This window comes from Protopterus annectens, chromosome 3.part0, assembly GCF_019279795.1.
Source record: "Protopterus annectens isolate FY-2018-M chromosome 3.part0, PAN1.0, whole genome shotgun sequence".
Lineage (NCBI taxonomy): Eukaryota > Metazoa > Chordata > Ceratodontiformes > Protopteridae > Protopterus > Protopterus annectens.
This window is the reverse complement of record NC_056731.1, coordinates 870,134,950-870,149,022: the sequence shown is the minus strand read 5'-3', so window position 1 is coordinate 870,149,022 and position 14,073 is coordinate 870,134,950.

The following is a 14,073-nucleotide window of genomic DNA, read 5'->3' as shown; positions in this document are numbered from 1 at the left end:
GTATATTACAGCTGACAATTTCCCTCTGTTTTTCACCACTGATTAGTACATCTATAGAATCATTCATCTCTAGAGAGTCCAAATTCTCTAGTTGCAATGTACCAGTTAAGCATTTATTTGTTTAAGCTGTGGACAGGCATCTTTGCAAATAAATCTGCTATCCAGTATTTGTTTTTAAGCAGCAGCATCTGAGTTCTGTGGCCCATTTTAGAGGCAAGTATTCTATACTTCTATATAAGTATATAAGTATTCTATAGTTCTGTTGTTATGGCTTCAGCTACAGGTCCTGACATTCCATTATAGATAACTATGAGCTTACTGTTATATAAACAAACAAATATGCAGACAGTAGACCAATAGTCTATCTTGTTTGCCCACATTTTGCAGCTATCCCCTTGTAGGTGTAGTCATCAAATATAAAACTGTTTCATGTTTCCATGACCCTTTCCATGCCAGTATTATTCTAGCTGTAAATAATAGCTGAACTGGGTAAGGCAGAGCAGAGTTTAAATTGATGCATTTTAATTACAAAACTGTTTTTAAACACAGTTTCACTCTGTACATGTGTAGGCTTTCATTTTTAATTTAGAAAATAGCTTACTGTACTACTACATTTCTAGGCTTGCACACAGATTTTTTTGTGAATTGTATTTCCAAGCTTGCCAATTTTAAACTAAAAGCTGATGCCATCTAGAAAAAAGTAATTGTGAAAAACATTGTTTTGCAAGCTAAAATGTATTACAAGATGGACAGTGTCTGATGTTAAAAATGTAGTATATTGTAAAACGAATACTGATCGGGCTCCAGCTTCTTGTTGAAGGGTCAAAAAGAAGGTAGTCTGTGGATTCTGTGTAATTTCTAAGTGGCAGGTGAGTCTGAGGATGGTATTCGGTATGTGTACATTTTCAGTTGGCACTACTGCTGAGTAAAGGGCAGAGTAGGTCATTGTAAATGCCTGCTAGATGTCAGATTTGGATATCTGCACTAAGGTCTTTTACGTTCAAGATTTAGTGCCATACAGAGGAATGGGTACGTGCCTGGAATTTGCCCTACTGATAAGCCTGAGATGTTTTGTTTTGCTCAACAAAGGTGATATTTTCTCTTGCCAGAGTTCTTCCATTACATAATGTTGGGATGCATACTGAATGAGTACATAAGTGCACTTTGCATACTTAAGTGTGAGGTGCTTTGTTTGTGGCTGTTAACTTGATCTAGCTGACTGGTTTGCATCCTGCCATCTTCTGTACTGCTTGGTAACTCCAGATCTCTGCCTTGCCTCTCTGTTTTACTTTTTGCTGTACACCATTGATTGAATGTGTTCCCTGGACAGGGTTTCACCTTTCCTTCACTCCACCTATCCCACCCAGTGTCATGCATCTGGCTTCATTTCCTAAGCTTTAATAACCTCATTGGCCATCTCTAACAACCTCCTCTACTGAAATTACTCCCGTATTAGTACATTCTGCAAACCTCACTACATCTCTTTCATTTGACTTGCAACCCTTATCTGTCAGGGCCCAATACCTATCTTTTATCATTCACTTTACATCTCTAGTCCTTCTAGTTGGCTTCCATTCCTTTAGCAATTACAATACTCTGCCCCACCTACTAAATGTAAAATGTTTCATTGGGAGTCAGAAGCAACAAATATAACAAGAGAGACAGTACTACACAATGGTACTACTGTTGCCCACTTTGACCCAAATAATGACAGAAAATATTAAAGGCCAACCAACAGTATTACTGTTAAATCCCTTTCACATGTACACTACAAAATACTTTTATCTGAAAAAAAAAATGTGTGGATTATATTTATCCTCTACCGACCTATAAGAAGCCAACCTCTGTGGACTTTAATATATCATCTACTGCAAAGTACAAAAGACACTATAACCAAACCTGTCCTAAAGAAAAGAACCAAGAACCACAAGTAGTGAAGGTAGAGCCCCAGGAACCACACAAACCAATGTCCAAACCACAAATCCAATTTATTGACAGCAAAAACAGACCAAATGCAGTCAAGTGCTTTCATCTTTAGCAAAGACTTCTTCAGAACTGCTTGACATGGTTATCTCCAACGTTAAAATAATCCTAATACATTCTGAGCAAAATAAATCCCAATATATCTCCCCTTTGCCCCACATATTCAAATTCAGTAGCAGACACTCTCCACATTTTTTGGTCTTGTAAAAACATTTACAAGTTATGGTTCTCTTTAAGGGCAAAACTGGAGAAATCAGGTTATATGGAATCCACCCTCTCATGGGAAATGGCAATTTTAAACATTTTTCCTAACTCTTACACATTTGAGACTAAACACATTATTGTTACATTGTGTGCAATACTGAAATTGTATATAACACTAAACTGGTTAGATAGATCCAAAGTGTCTTGGGTGGAGTTTAAATCTTTAGTTATCAAATACGGTTTAGCAAACAAAATAAAAACAGTCAGCCATAAGAAATTATCATACTTCCAGAAATACTGGAAAAGACTTATAGAGGTCCTCAGCTAGATTCACACTATGTTAATTAGAGCACTACTTTATCTCTTTCTTAACCCTCATTAAGTAATAATTTTCTTCATAAAGCTAGTTTAAAGCCTAAATTAAACCCTTACTACAAGATGATTGTGATATACGCATTGGTTACCAAAGCGCTTTCCAACACATTGGCTATGTATATACCTCTATGGCATGAAAAACTACCAGTCTTTGAACTTCCTATGTTTACTTGCATAAGTGACAACCCAGTGTAAATAGTTGTAAATAGTTGCCTGTTAGGCTCAAATGTGTGTGTATATTCTTTTTTTTCCTGAGAAAATAACAATGTTCAATGTTATAATGTCAAATCTAATGACCAGTTGACTGACAAGATGTATGCAATATAATGCATTTTTAGTTTTGTAAGGCATGCTCAACCTTTATTTAAAACATCAAAGGCAGATATCATATATGCCTTGTTACTCTTATGCATTTTGTATTTACAATTGTATGTAATCATTCATTTGTACACCTCCAAACTTTTGTTGTAATATTTCATTGTAGTCAATGTAATATGAGAAAAATTCTAATAAAAATCATATTTCAAAAAAAATAATCCTAATACATCATGTGATCAACATGGGATCAAACATTCACATGACTCAACTTTAGTTTAGCAAACACATTGATTATAAAACTTCAACAAGAATTGTTGTGAATATCAATTAAAATTGCATGAAATGACTGCATTTGGTCTGTTTTTGCTGTCAATAAATTGGATTTGTGGTTTGGACTTTGGTTTGTGTGGTTCCTGGGCCTCTACCTTCACTACTATAACCAAACCTGTTCCAGAAGATGTAACCATTACCAACATGCCATTCATCACCTGCTGCACTACTCACCATAGTACCAGATATGATAAAGTGTGGCCTCATTAATGCAAGAAGTATTGTTAAAGTGCAAAATATACATATCTGAATTTTGGATGCCATATAAGTTAATTTCTGAGAGTTGGCTTAAGCCAGACTTCTTTATGTTGCTATGCTCCTAAAGAGTTCTTTGAATATAAATCCATTACACTGGACAGACCAAGAAAGAGTGCAGGAGAGGGTGTTCTGCATATTAAAAAAATCTAATTCATGCACCTGTCGCATTCTCGTTTTTTTACTTATAATCAAGGCACAAACTGACTGACAGTATATATAAACACCTAGTATGAAACATTTTTGTGTTGATCATCCTCCATCTACCCCAATAATGACTGTGAAATACTACAATAAGACCTCTAACTGCACATCAAAGAAACTAGCTGTTGTTGAAGACTTCAGTACTCTTATAGATATACAACTTATGCAGGTTTTCAAAGAACCAACCAAACTACATCTAGCCTCATGAAATCAGTCCTTGCTAGACTATGTAATCACAAATTAGACAAGGGAAAGTCATGGCATTACTGCTTTTCCACCCAACATAAAGGATCATTCACCTATTTCTTTCCTTTTTTTCCTGCAAGGGAATTAAAAAGTCTCTACGTGGGTCTTCTTTGACAGAGTAAACTCCAGAGGTAGCAGGTATACATTAATGGCTTAACAACAAAATGTGTACTGGGAACCTTCCTGGACTACATATACAAACTTTTCACAGATACAATAACCTATCTATGACATAGATACTATCCACCAGTTAACAGGAAACATAAACAGAAAAACATGTATGGCAACTTTGTGAGCTAATCAAAATGAGAAAGAGAAACAGATCATGGTTGATATGGAAACAAAGTAAACAAAGAATTGTGACTACAATGGGCCCAAGAAACAAGCCTTTAAAAGGAATCAGGCAAAAAGTCAATTTATTATTGTATAAGAAAAATAACTACAAATTCAAGGAGCTTTTGGAAGAGGGTAAATGTAAATCTCAATTTAGCAGAGCTGTTTTTTTTTTCCTTCATAGACTGTCAATGCAGAGCAATTCAGCAAGGAGTTTACTACAATCTCAAAAGTGTTCACAGTGAGTACTAAAAATAATATTTCATCAGGATGAAACCCTCTAACACACACACATACACACACACACACACACACACACACACACACACACACACACACACACACACACACACACACACACACACACACACACAGGGGTAAAGCCAGAAATTTACAAATTGCACACACAGAAGCCATACTGCATCCCCTCACTGCAAAAGGTTACAGGTCACAGAAAGACACCTTACACCATACCTCTCAACCTCTTAGGTTGAGAAATCTGTACAAAGCTATAACTAAAAGTGGGGAAAAGGCCCAAAAATATGTACAATTTTGAAATATTGTTAGAAAATTCATAGAATAACATGTTTTGCATTAGCATTAATTTTCTGAAGGGTATGAAGTCTGAAACTCAAATGTCTATCATTATTTTCTAACTTCGGTCTTTAATTATTTGCCACTAATTTGCCAGAAAACCACAATTCTATGAAAAACAGACCAGAAATATGAGGCAAAAATCTGGACATTCTGCAAAAATCTGTCAGTTGAGAGGTGTGCCTTACAGTACCACTGTAGCAGAGCCATAGTTAGAAATTCTGGCATCCTGTGCCATTCCCCACTCTAGAATCCCTCAACCTTCTAAGTTAAAGAAAAAAGCTGTTCTTTTGTTTCTTTTCTTTTAAAAAGTCAAGCCACTGACAATACTGTGGCAGTAAAGAATATGAAGACACATTATGCTATCACACATTAAGGGTGCACCATGAATGCAGCTTAACAAAATGTACAAAGTCATTTCACACCCTCATACATCAAGGGCACACCATGAATACAGGGTAGCAATGTATACAATATCACATCATGCCATCATACATCAAGGCCACACCATGAATGCAGGGTAACAATGTATACAAAGACACATTGTACCATCATATATCAAGGGCACACTCTGAATGCAGCATAATAAAGTATGCAATATCACATCATACTATCATACATCAAGGCCACACCATGAATGCAGGGTAATAATGTATACAAAGACACATCCTACCATCACACATTAAGGGTACACCATGAATGCAGCTTAACAAAATGTACAAAGTTATTTCACATCCTCATACATCATGGGCACATCATGAATGCAGGGTAACAATGTATACAATATCACATCATGCCATACATCAAGGGGACACCATGAATTCAGGGTAACAGCATATAGAAAGGCACATTGTACCATCATACATCAAGGGCATACTATGAATTCAGGGTAACAGCATGTACAAAGGCACATTGTACCATCATACATCAACGGCACACCATGAATGCAGCATAATAAAGTATGCAATTTCACATCATGCCATCATACATCTAGGGCACACCATGAATGCAGAGTAACAACATATACAAAGACATACCGTGCCATAATACATCAAAGGCACACCATGAATGCAAGGTAACATGTATACAATATTACATCATGCCATCATACATCAAGGGCACACCATGAATGCAGGGTAACAAAGCATACAAAGACACATTGTACCATCATACATCAAGGACACACCATGAATACAGGGTAATAAAGTATGCAATATCACATCATACTATCATACATCAAGGGCACCCCATGAATGCAGAGTAGCAAATTATAGAAAGAGGTATCATGCTTTGAACATAACAAGTACATTTAATACAGACATGGAAGACATTTCAGAAGATCGCTACAATGAGAGCCCATATAGGTAGTTGTCAGCAGACCACACCAACTAAGTAGACAGAATTACATTCATACTGTAAAATGAGTCTACTCAAGGAGATGATTAAGGGAAGTTTGCTTCACATCATAAAGATTCTTTGATCATTGGGACTTTCAAAATGACTGCACACTAAGCAACAGCTTAATTTCAGCTCTACCTGTGTGGAAAATAGCAACTCAGAAAACACAGGCAGTGAATTTGATGTTTTGGGTAAAATTCAGTTACTGGCTAGTAAGTGCACTGACTAGATGCCAGCAAAGGAGAAATTTAGATAACCTGAAAGAAAATCAACCACAACAGTTGAGAAGGAAACACTGGCTGGGAAGAATCCTGCAGCTGTACAGCAAAAAGCAGTTCAAGCACCAGCTTTGGTGAGACACATGACTTCCAGTAATCTGGAAGAAGAATAAGTCGAATGGGCTCAAAGCTGATTAAAATAAATGAAACACTGAAAGGGGTATATCAACTCAAATCACAAAAGGCTGGAAAAAATGGGAGAAGCTTTAAGCAAATATTCACATAAATTGTTAAAACTTCAAAAATCTATATGAGACTGCTCAAGAACTGATGTTTCAAAAAATGTTAGAATTAGAGGCAGAGCACACACAGAAAACATAAGATATTCTGTTGTACCAGAGAAACTGGAAGGAATAGCCTGTATTAATTTTACAAAAGCACAAATAAGTAACTGGACTGGTATTCCACAGCTGGAGTTCTTAATTGAAAGGACACATCATATGCATGCTTCAACCCTGACCATGAGAACGCAACCAAGACCTCTAATAGTAAAGTACCAGCAGAAAGAGTTGATTCTGATGAAACTGTAGTAGAAGGAGAAACTGCTAAAAGTTGGATACAGAAGAGTGTGGAAAATGATTGCTCACTGTACACCAGACTGAAGATGAGTAAATTTATTCCAGCAATCAAGGAATGTCAAGAAGTAGGTGTGAGATTCAAGCTGCTGTATCCAGCATTCTGCAGAATATTTTTTTTCCTGGAGGGTCAAAGTCATTTTTGATGTAGAAAATGCTAAGGAGGAAATACAAAGGTTTGTTCAACAAAAAGTGAGCTATCAAACAGAAAGGGATTCTGCTTCTTATTCTTCTGATAATAAAGCTTGTAGAGAGACTATGCCAGTGAAATCTTTTCTAATTTTGCAAAGAAAAATGCTTGAGAGACAGAAAAAAAACACAGGAGTTGACTAGAAGAACCAGAAGTAAACTGGAAATGAACCGGAGACTGGAGCTAGGAGTTGTACATCAACAGGAAGAAAACCAGCAACTCTGAAATTAATGAATAAATGTGGGATTACAAAGCATCAACCACATTTGAGTAATATGGCAGAAGAAGAAAACTTGGAAATGTTGGATTTATTTGACTTTTGTATCAAAGTAAACCAAACTGCAGTAGTGCAAGAAAATTTAATAAATCCAATAAAACGCATTGATTCAATTCATAAAATAAAATAAAAGATTAGTGCTTTCGTACATAATATAGTACTTCTTCAGATCTACACAGTAATAGCAGTTACAATTTAAATAATACAGGCAATTAGTGCTGCAGATCACATGACTTTAAAATAGGTTTAAGGGGAATGAATTAATTTAACCCCTTAGTCCCTGTAGCTTGTAAAAGTAACATCCATTTCACCTCTTGACATTCAGTCCTAGTTGTTATATCACCTCCTCTAACATTAGGCTGACAAATCTCTAATACTGAAAATTTAAAATAATGATTATTTCCCATCTGGTAACATGTTTTGCAAGGGCATTTTTACTATCATTTCTCCGGATATTGTAAAGATGCTCACGCATCCAATCTCTCAAACACCTATTAGTCTTGCCCATACAGAACATTCTGCAGAGCTCACAGGAAGCTAAATACGCAACATTCATTGTATTACAGTTGGCATATGCCTTAAGCTCATAGACATGTCCAGTCACAGGGTGTATATACATATCATCATTACTTACATAAGACCACATGGTACATTTACGACAAGGAAAGGTCCCTGAAATAGCATTCCCTAAATGTTCATTCCCATTATTAACAACTCTGTTGGATTTATAACAGAGCAGTCTCTTTAGACATTCCTGATTTTTAAAGGTAAATTGTGACACTTCACCCAATGACTCCTTACATTTAACATCTGATTGTATTATTTTCCAGTATTTTTTAATAATATTGCATATAGCAGAAGAATCATTGGAGAAGGTGAGGCACATTCTTGCCTTACCTAACAAGTTCCCAGTCTTGTTGATGACAGGGCCCACTTCTGAATTCAGGCAGGGTTTTGATCGAGTGTCCCTAAATGAGACAACCTCATCTTGTGCCTCAGATATATAATCCTGTGGATAGCCTTTTTCTTTAAAATTATTTGAAATTTCTTCAAAAGATTCATACATACAACTGTCCTTTGTATGCAGCCAGACAGATCTATAAAATTGCCATTTTAGCATATTCCTCTTTACAGATTTTGGATGCATACTCTTGGCATGTAAAATGTTGTTGGTCTTACAATATTTAGTATAAATCTGTGTCTCAATGCCATCAGGGGCTATAATAATTTGTACATCCAAAAAATAAATTTTCTCATTAGATGAGCTAAATGTAAATTTCAAAAATCTGGTGCTGCTATTAAGATATTCAACAAACTCACATAAGGAAGAATAATCATTCTCCCAAATAAAAAACACATCATCCACAAAATGACCATAATAGAGAATGAACCTAGAAAAAATATTATTTTCATTAAAAACAAAATCAGACTCCCACTGGTCATGACCACGTTGGCATAGCTATTGGCACAAACCAAGCCCATAGCTACACCCATTCATTGTAAATAAAAGGAGCCTTCAAACATAAACAAGTTATGTTCCAATATAATCTCTAAAAGGGAGCAAATCAGATTAACCTTATTTGTGTTATATGTATTATTCTGTGTCAAAAAATGTCTAACAAAGTCTACCCCTGTATCATTAGGGATACGTGTAAAAAGTGATGTCACATCCATAGTGACTAGTAACACATCATTAGTAAATCCCTTTAACTTCCATTCATTTAACTTTTGCAAAAATTGTCTAGTGTCCTTTAAAACATGTTCAACTTTATCAAGTACAGGACAAAGTTGTTTCTCGACATATATGGAGAGTGTCTTTGTGGCCCACCCTCTGCCAGATACAATGGGTCGCATGGGTGGATTAGTGGGGTTCTTATGCAGCTTTGGAAGTCCATGGATGTATGGTACCATGGGATGCTCTGCGGTTAAGTTGCCTGAAGTGTGAAAAAGTGTAGCCATCTGGGCTCACTGAAAGTTGTTAGACTGCTTTGAAATTCCTTTGTTAGTGTTAGTTAGCTTGGGGTTTTCTGCTAGCATTAAAATCTATGTTGGTTACATTTCTAGTAATCATTTTAAATTGAGTTGCTGGCTACTGAGACTTGTCTGCATATATCAACTGGACACAAGCTGATTTAAGTATATTTTTCTCTGCACTTATTTAAGATTTGAGTCAGTAAATATTGTGTGTCTTTGATTCAGTAAATACTGTGTCTCTGTCTCTCTGCAGTTAAGTTGCCTGAAGTGTGAAAAAGTGTAGCCATCTGGGCTCACTGAAAGTTGTTAGACTGCTTTGAAATTCCTTTGTTAGTGTTAGTTAGCTTGGGGGTTTCTGCTAGCATTAAAATCTGTGTTGGTTACATTTCTAGTAATCATTTTAAATCGAGTTGTTGGCTACTGAGACTTGAATGCATATATCAACTGGACACAAGCTGATTTAAGAATATTTTTCTCTGCACTTATTTAAGATTTGAGTCAGTAAATATTGTGTGTCTTTGATTCAGTAAATATTGTGTCTCTGTCTCTCTGCAGTTAAGTTGCCTGAAGTGTGAAAAAGTGTAGCCATCTGGGCTCACTGAAAGTTGTTAGACTGCTTTGAAATTCCTTTGTTAGTGTTAGTTAGCTTGGGGGTTTCTGCTAGCATTAAAATCTGTGTTGGTTACATTTCTAGTAATCATTTTAAATCAAGTTGCTGGCTACTGTGACTTGTCTGCATATATCAACTGGACACAAGCTGATTTAAGTATATTTTTCTCTGCACTTATTTAAGATTTGAGTCAGTAAATATTGTGTGTCTTTGATTCAGTAAATATTGTGTCTCTGTCTGCAGTCAAGTTGCCTGCAAAGTGTAGCCATTTGGGCTCACTGAAAGTTGTTAGACTGCTTTGAAATTCCTTTGTTAGTTAGCTTGGGGGTTTCTGCTAGCATTAAAATCTGTGTTGGTTACATTTCTAGTGATCATTTTAAATTGAGTTGCTGGCTACTGAGACTTGTCTGCATACATCAACTGGACACAAGCTGATTTATTTTCTCTGCACTTATTTAAGATTTGAGTCAGTAAATATTGTGTGTCTTTGATTCAGTAAATACTGTGTCTCTATCTCTTTGCAGTTAGTTCCCACTCCCCCTCCCTGTTTCCTGTTGTGGTGTTAATCTTGGTGGCTTTGGAATTGCCCGCCCTTGCTGTTAATCTCTTTTTGCACACTCCTCCTGGACCCATCTCATTTGCTCACTCATCTGAGTACAGTGAGATCTCATTTTGATTTCGGATACTCCTACCAGTCCCATCTCCTCTGCGGTGTACAGAGAGAGCACTTGGGAAGGACATTCCCCTATAGTATCTTAATCTGCTCTGTTTCCTCTGTCTCAAAAAAAATGTTTGCACTTCATCTGTCTTACTGTATTTGTGTTTCTTCCTACTTTATTACCTTATTTTGCTTTTGCCTCTTCTTAAAAGTACTCAATTGAATTTATTCTGCTGCCTTTATTACTGCTTGTTAGCAGCCTGATTAAATTGTAACTGTTATTCTAAGGCCCTTGGTTTAAGCACTTGGGCTTCAAACTAGTTGTTTTACATTAAGAAGGTTTGTGGTCTGTACTGTTGTGGCAGGACAGGTAGCATACATCCTTCTAAGTTGGGAACTGCTGATTGAAGGCTCAGTGTCTGTTATTCTAAAAGTGTATTAGTTCTGGGTTAAGCACTTGGGCTTCAGGCCAGTTATTTTACATTAACAAGGTTTGTGGTCTGCACTCTAGTGGGAGGAGAGGCTAGATTCTGCCCTTCTGAGCTGGGAATTTCTGGTTAAAGGCTTATTGTGCATGCTTACTTGAACTGTTTCTTTCTGAAATTGGTACGCCTTGTTTGCTGTAGCATAGACTAGATTCAGGCCGGCTGGATCTAGCTTAGTTTGTATAACTTGTGCACTGATCCAGAACGTCTTTTTTGGAGAAGGTTTTTCTGTATCCTAGTGGCAGGACTGTGCAGTTAGAACTTTTCTGATTGAAGACTGCTGGAATAGGGCTCAGTTTTAAGCTTTTTAACTGGTTAATTGGGTAAAGTGTTGTTTTGATTGTATCTGCTCTATTTTCTGGGGAAAATATATATATACATATATATATATATATATATATATATATATATATATATATATATATATATACTTGTTTCTTGCCTTTCTGAACTAGTATAGTCCAGTTTTCAGGTTATTGCTGAATCCAGGTCTGTGTTACAAGTTTCTGTGTTGCCATAACTTACTTGGATAGAAGGACGTTTCTCTGTTCACCTGTGAGAGAGGGGAGCTTTGAGAAGGCTATCTGTCCCTGGAGGAGTGGTTTCAGCCCAGAGGTTAGTAGTTTATTGGCCATTTTGGGCTAATTTTGATTGTATCTGCTCTATTTTCTGAAATAAAATACTTGTTTCCAGCCTTTCTGAACTAGTATAGTCCAGTTTTCAGGTTATTGCTGAATCCAGGGCTGTGTTACAAGTTTCTGTGTTGCCCATACCTTAGTTGGATAGAAGGAACTTTCTCTGTTCACCTGTGAGAGAGGGGAGCTTTGAGCAGCCTATCTATACCTGGAGGAGTGGTTTCAGCCCAGAAGTTAGTAGTTTATTGGCCATTTTGGGCTAATTTATATCTCTTTCACTTCCCTGCTATAAAAACCTAATTTGCGCAGTTTTTACACTTGTATTCCACTCAGGAAGTGCCTTCCAGGTGTTCTGCAGAGTCTACAGCAGCAGAGAGACAAAAGAGTGACTTTGGAGTGATTAAGTATCACTTTTCTGCTTTTCTTGCTGTCTTAACTAATTCCGCCTAAAACACCAGTTTTCTTTAGTGAATTTGTGATTTAAAAAGTTTGTTATTGCTACATATTGTACTTATTTGCTGCCTGCACTTGAATTAAGTCATTTTTGTGTTTAAATAATCTGTTTAACTGTTGTAGACTACACACTAAAGTGTGATAGCCTTTTCTGTGCATTTAAAGTGTTGTTTTGATTGTATCTACTCTATTTTCTGAAAAAAATATATATACTTGTTGCCCGCCTTTCTGAACTAGTATAGTCCAATTTTCAGGTTATTGCTGAATCCAGGGCTGAGTTACAAGTTTCTGTGTTACCCATATCTTACTTGGATAGAAGGAAGCTTCTCTGTTCACCTGTGAGAGAGGGGAGCTTTGAGCAGCCTATCTGTCCTTGGAGGAGTGGTTTCAACCCAGAAGTTAGTAGTTTATCAGCCATTTTGGGCTAATTTCTATCTCTTTCACTTCCCTGCCTTAAAAACCACATTTGTGCAGTTTTGTGCACTGGGCAGCAGCATTTAGCTAGAGTTAAACTATTCTCGTTTCCACGAAGTCTACCCTTCAATTTTTCCCTTGGAACTAGACAAACCTTCAACTTTAGCACTCAAACCATTCATTTCACAGTCAAGCACTTGCTTAAAACTCATAGCAAGCCCTAATTAACCCTAGCACTAGACCCACTTATACTGTCCAGAAGGACAAGGCTCTCTATTCGTCCCCATCAGCCAATCAGAAAAACAGCTTACTCTACCTATCCAGGCATGTCCAAAGGGCAGTTTCCTGTGTGCTCTCTAGTCCAACTGGTGAATCTGGGCATTTTGAGGCAATGTTACAACTGCCTCATGTACACAGACAACCCTCTCCTCCTACCACCAAACACTAATATATGCGAGAGATGCAATTATACAGCCAAACTAGAGGCAAAGCTCTCTCAACCCAAGACTGGAACTGACAGTTAAGAGGAGAAGGGTAATACTTGCAACACACCACCAGTCTCACATAGACCTAATAAACCAACACCGGCAAATAACACACATGAATACATGAAAACATACTCAGAGGCTCTAAATAAAAATCTGCAAAAGCAACAGAGACCACCACACCCCATCACCAACCACGAAACACATACTTCACATGATCAGTGTGCCATGCAATCACAGCCCTTAACACAAAATAACATATCCAACACACTAGTAATAGGCGACGCTATAGTCAAGCATACTGATGTTCCACTAACTAGGCTGGACAAGGAGAAGGTTACAGTTAACTGCCTGTCAGGTGCCAGGATCCACCACATAACACAAGCACTCAGGTCACTCCAGAACAAGTACAAATACAACTTTATCATTGTCCATGTTGGTGTAAATGACCTGAGACATACCTCCCTGGACTACATGAAGAGAGACATGGAATAGCTCTCTGATCATGTAGCCCAGGCCGGTCTGACCCTGAGTAGCATCCTGCCCTCACCAAGAAGGATGCCACAGTATAAAGAAAAAATGATCAAGATCAACAATTGGCTAAGTTTCTGGTGTCATTCAAAGGGGATCCAGTATCTGTCCGCCTGGGATGACATGCTCGACAAGCCACATTGCTTCACAAGAGATGGCTTGCACCTGTCACCCTTAGGCTTTCGAATACTGGCCAAGGCTCTTGCCTCCCCCATAGTGCCTTTTTTAGGCGAGGCTCAAAAGACAAACCCACCACCATAAATAGCAC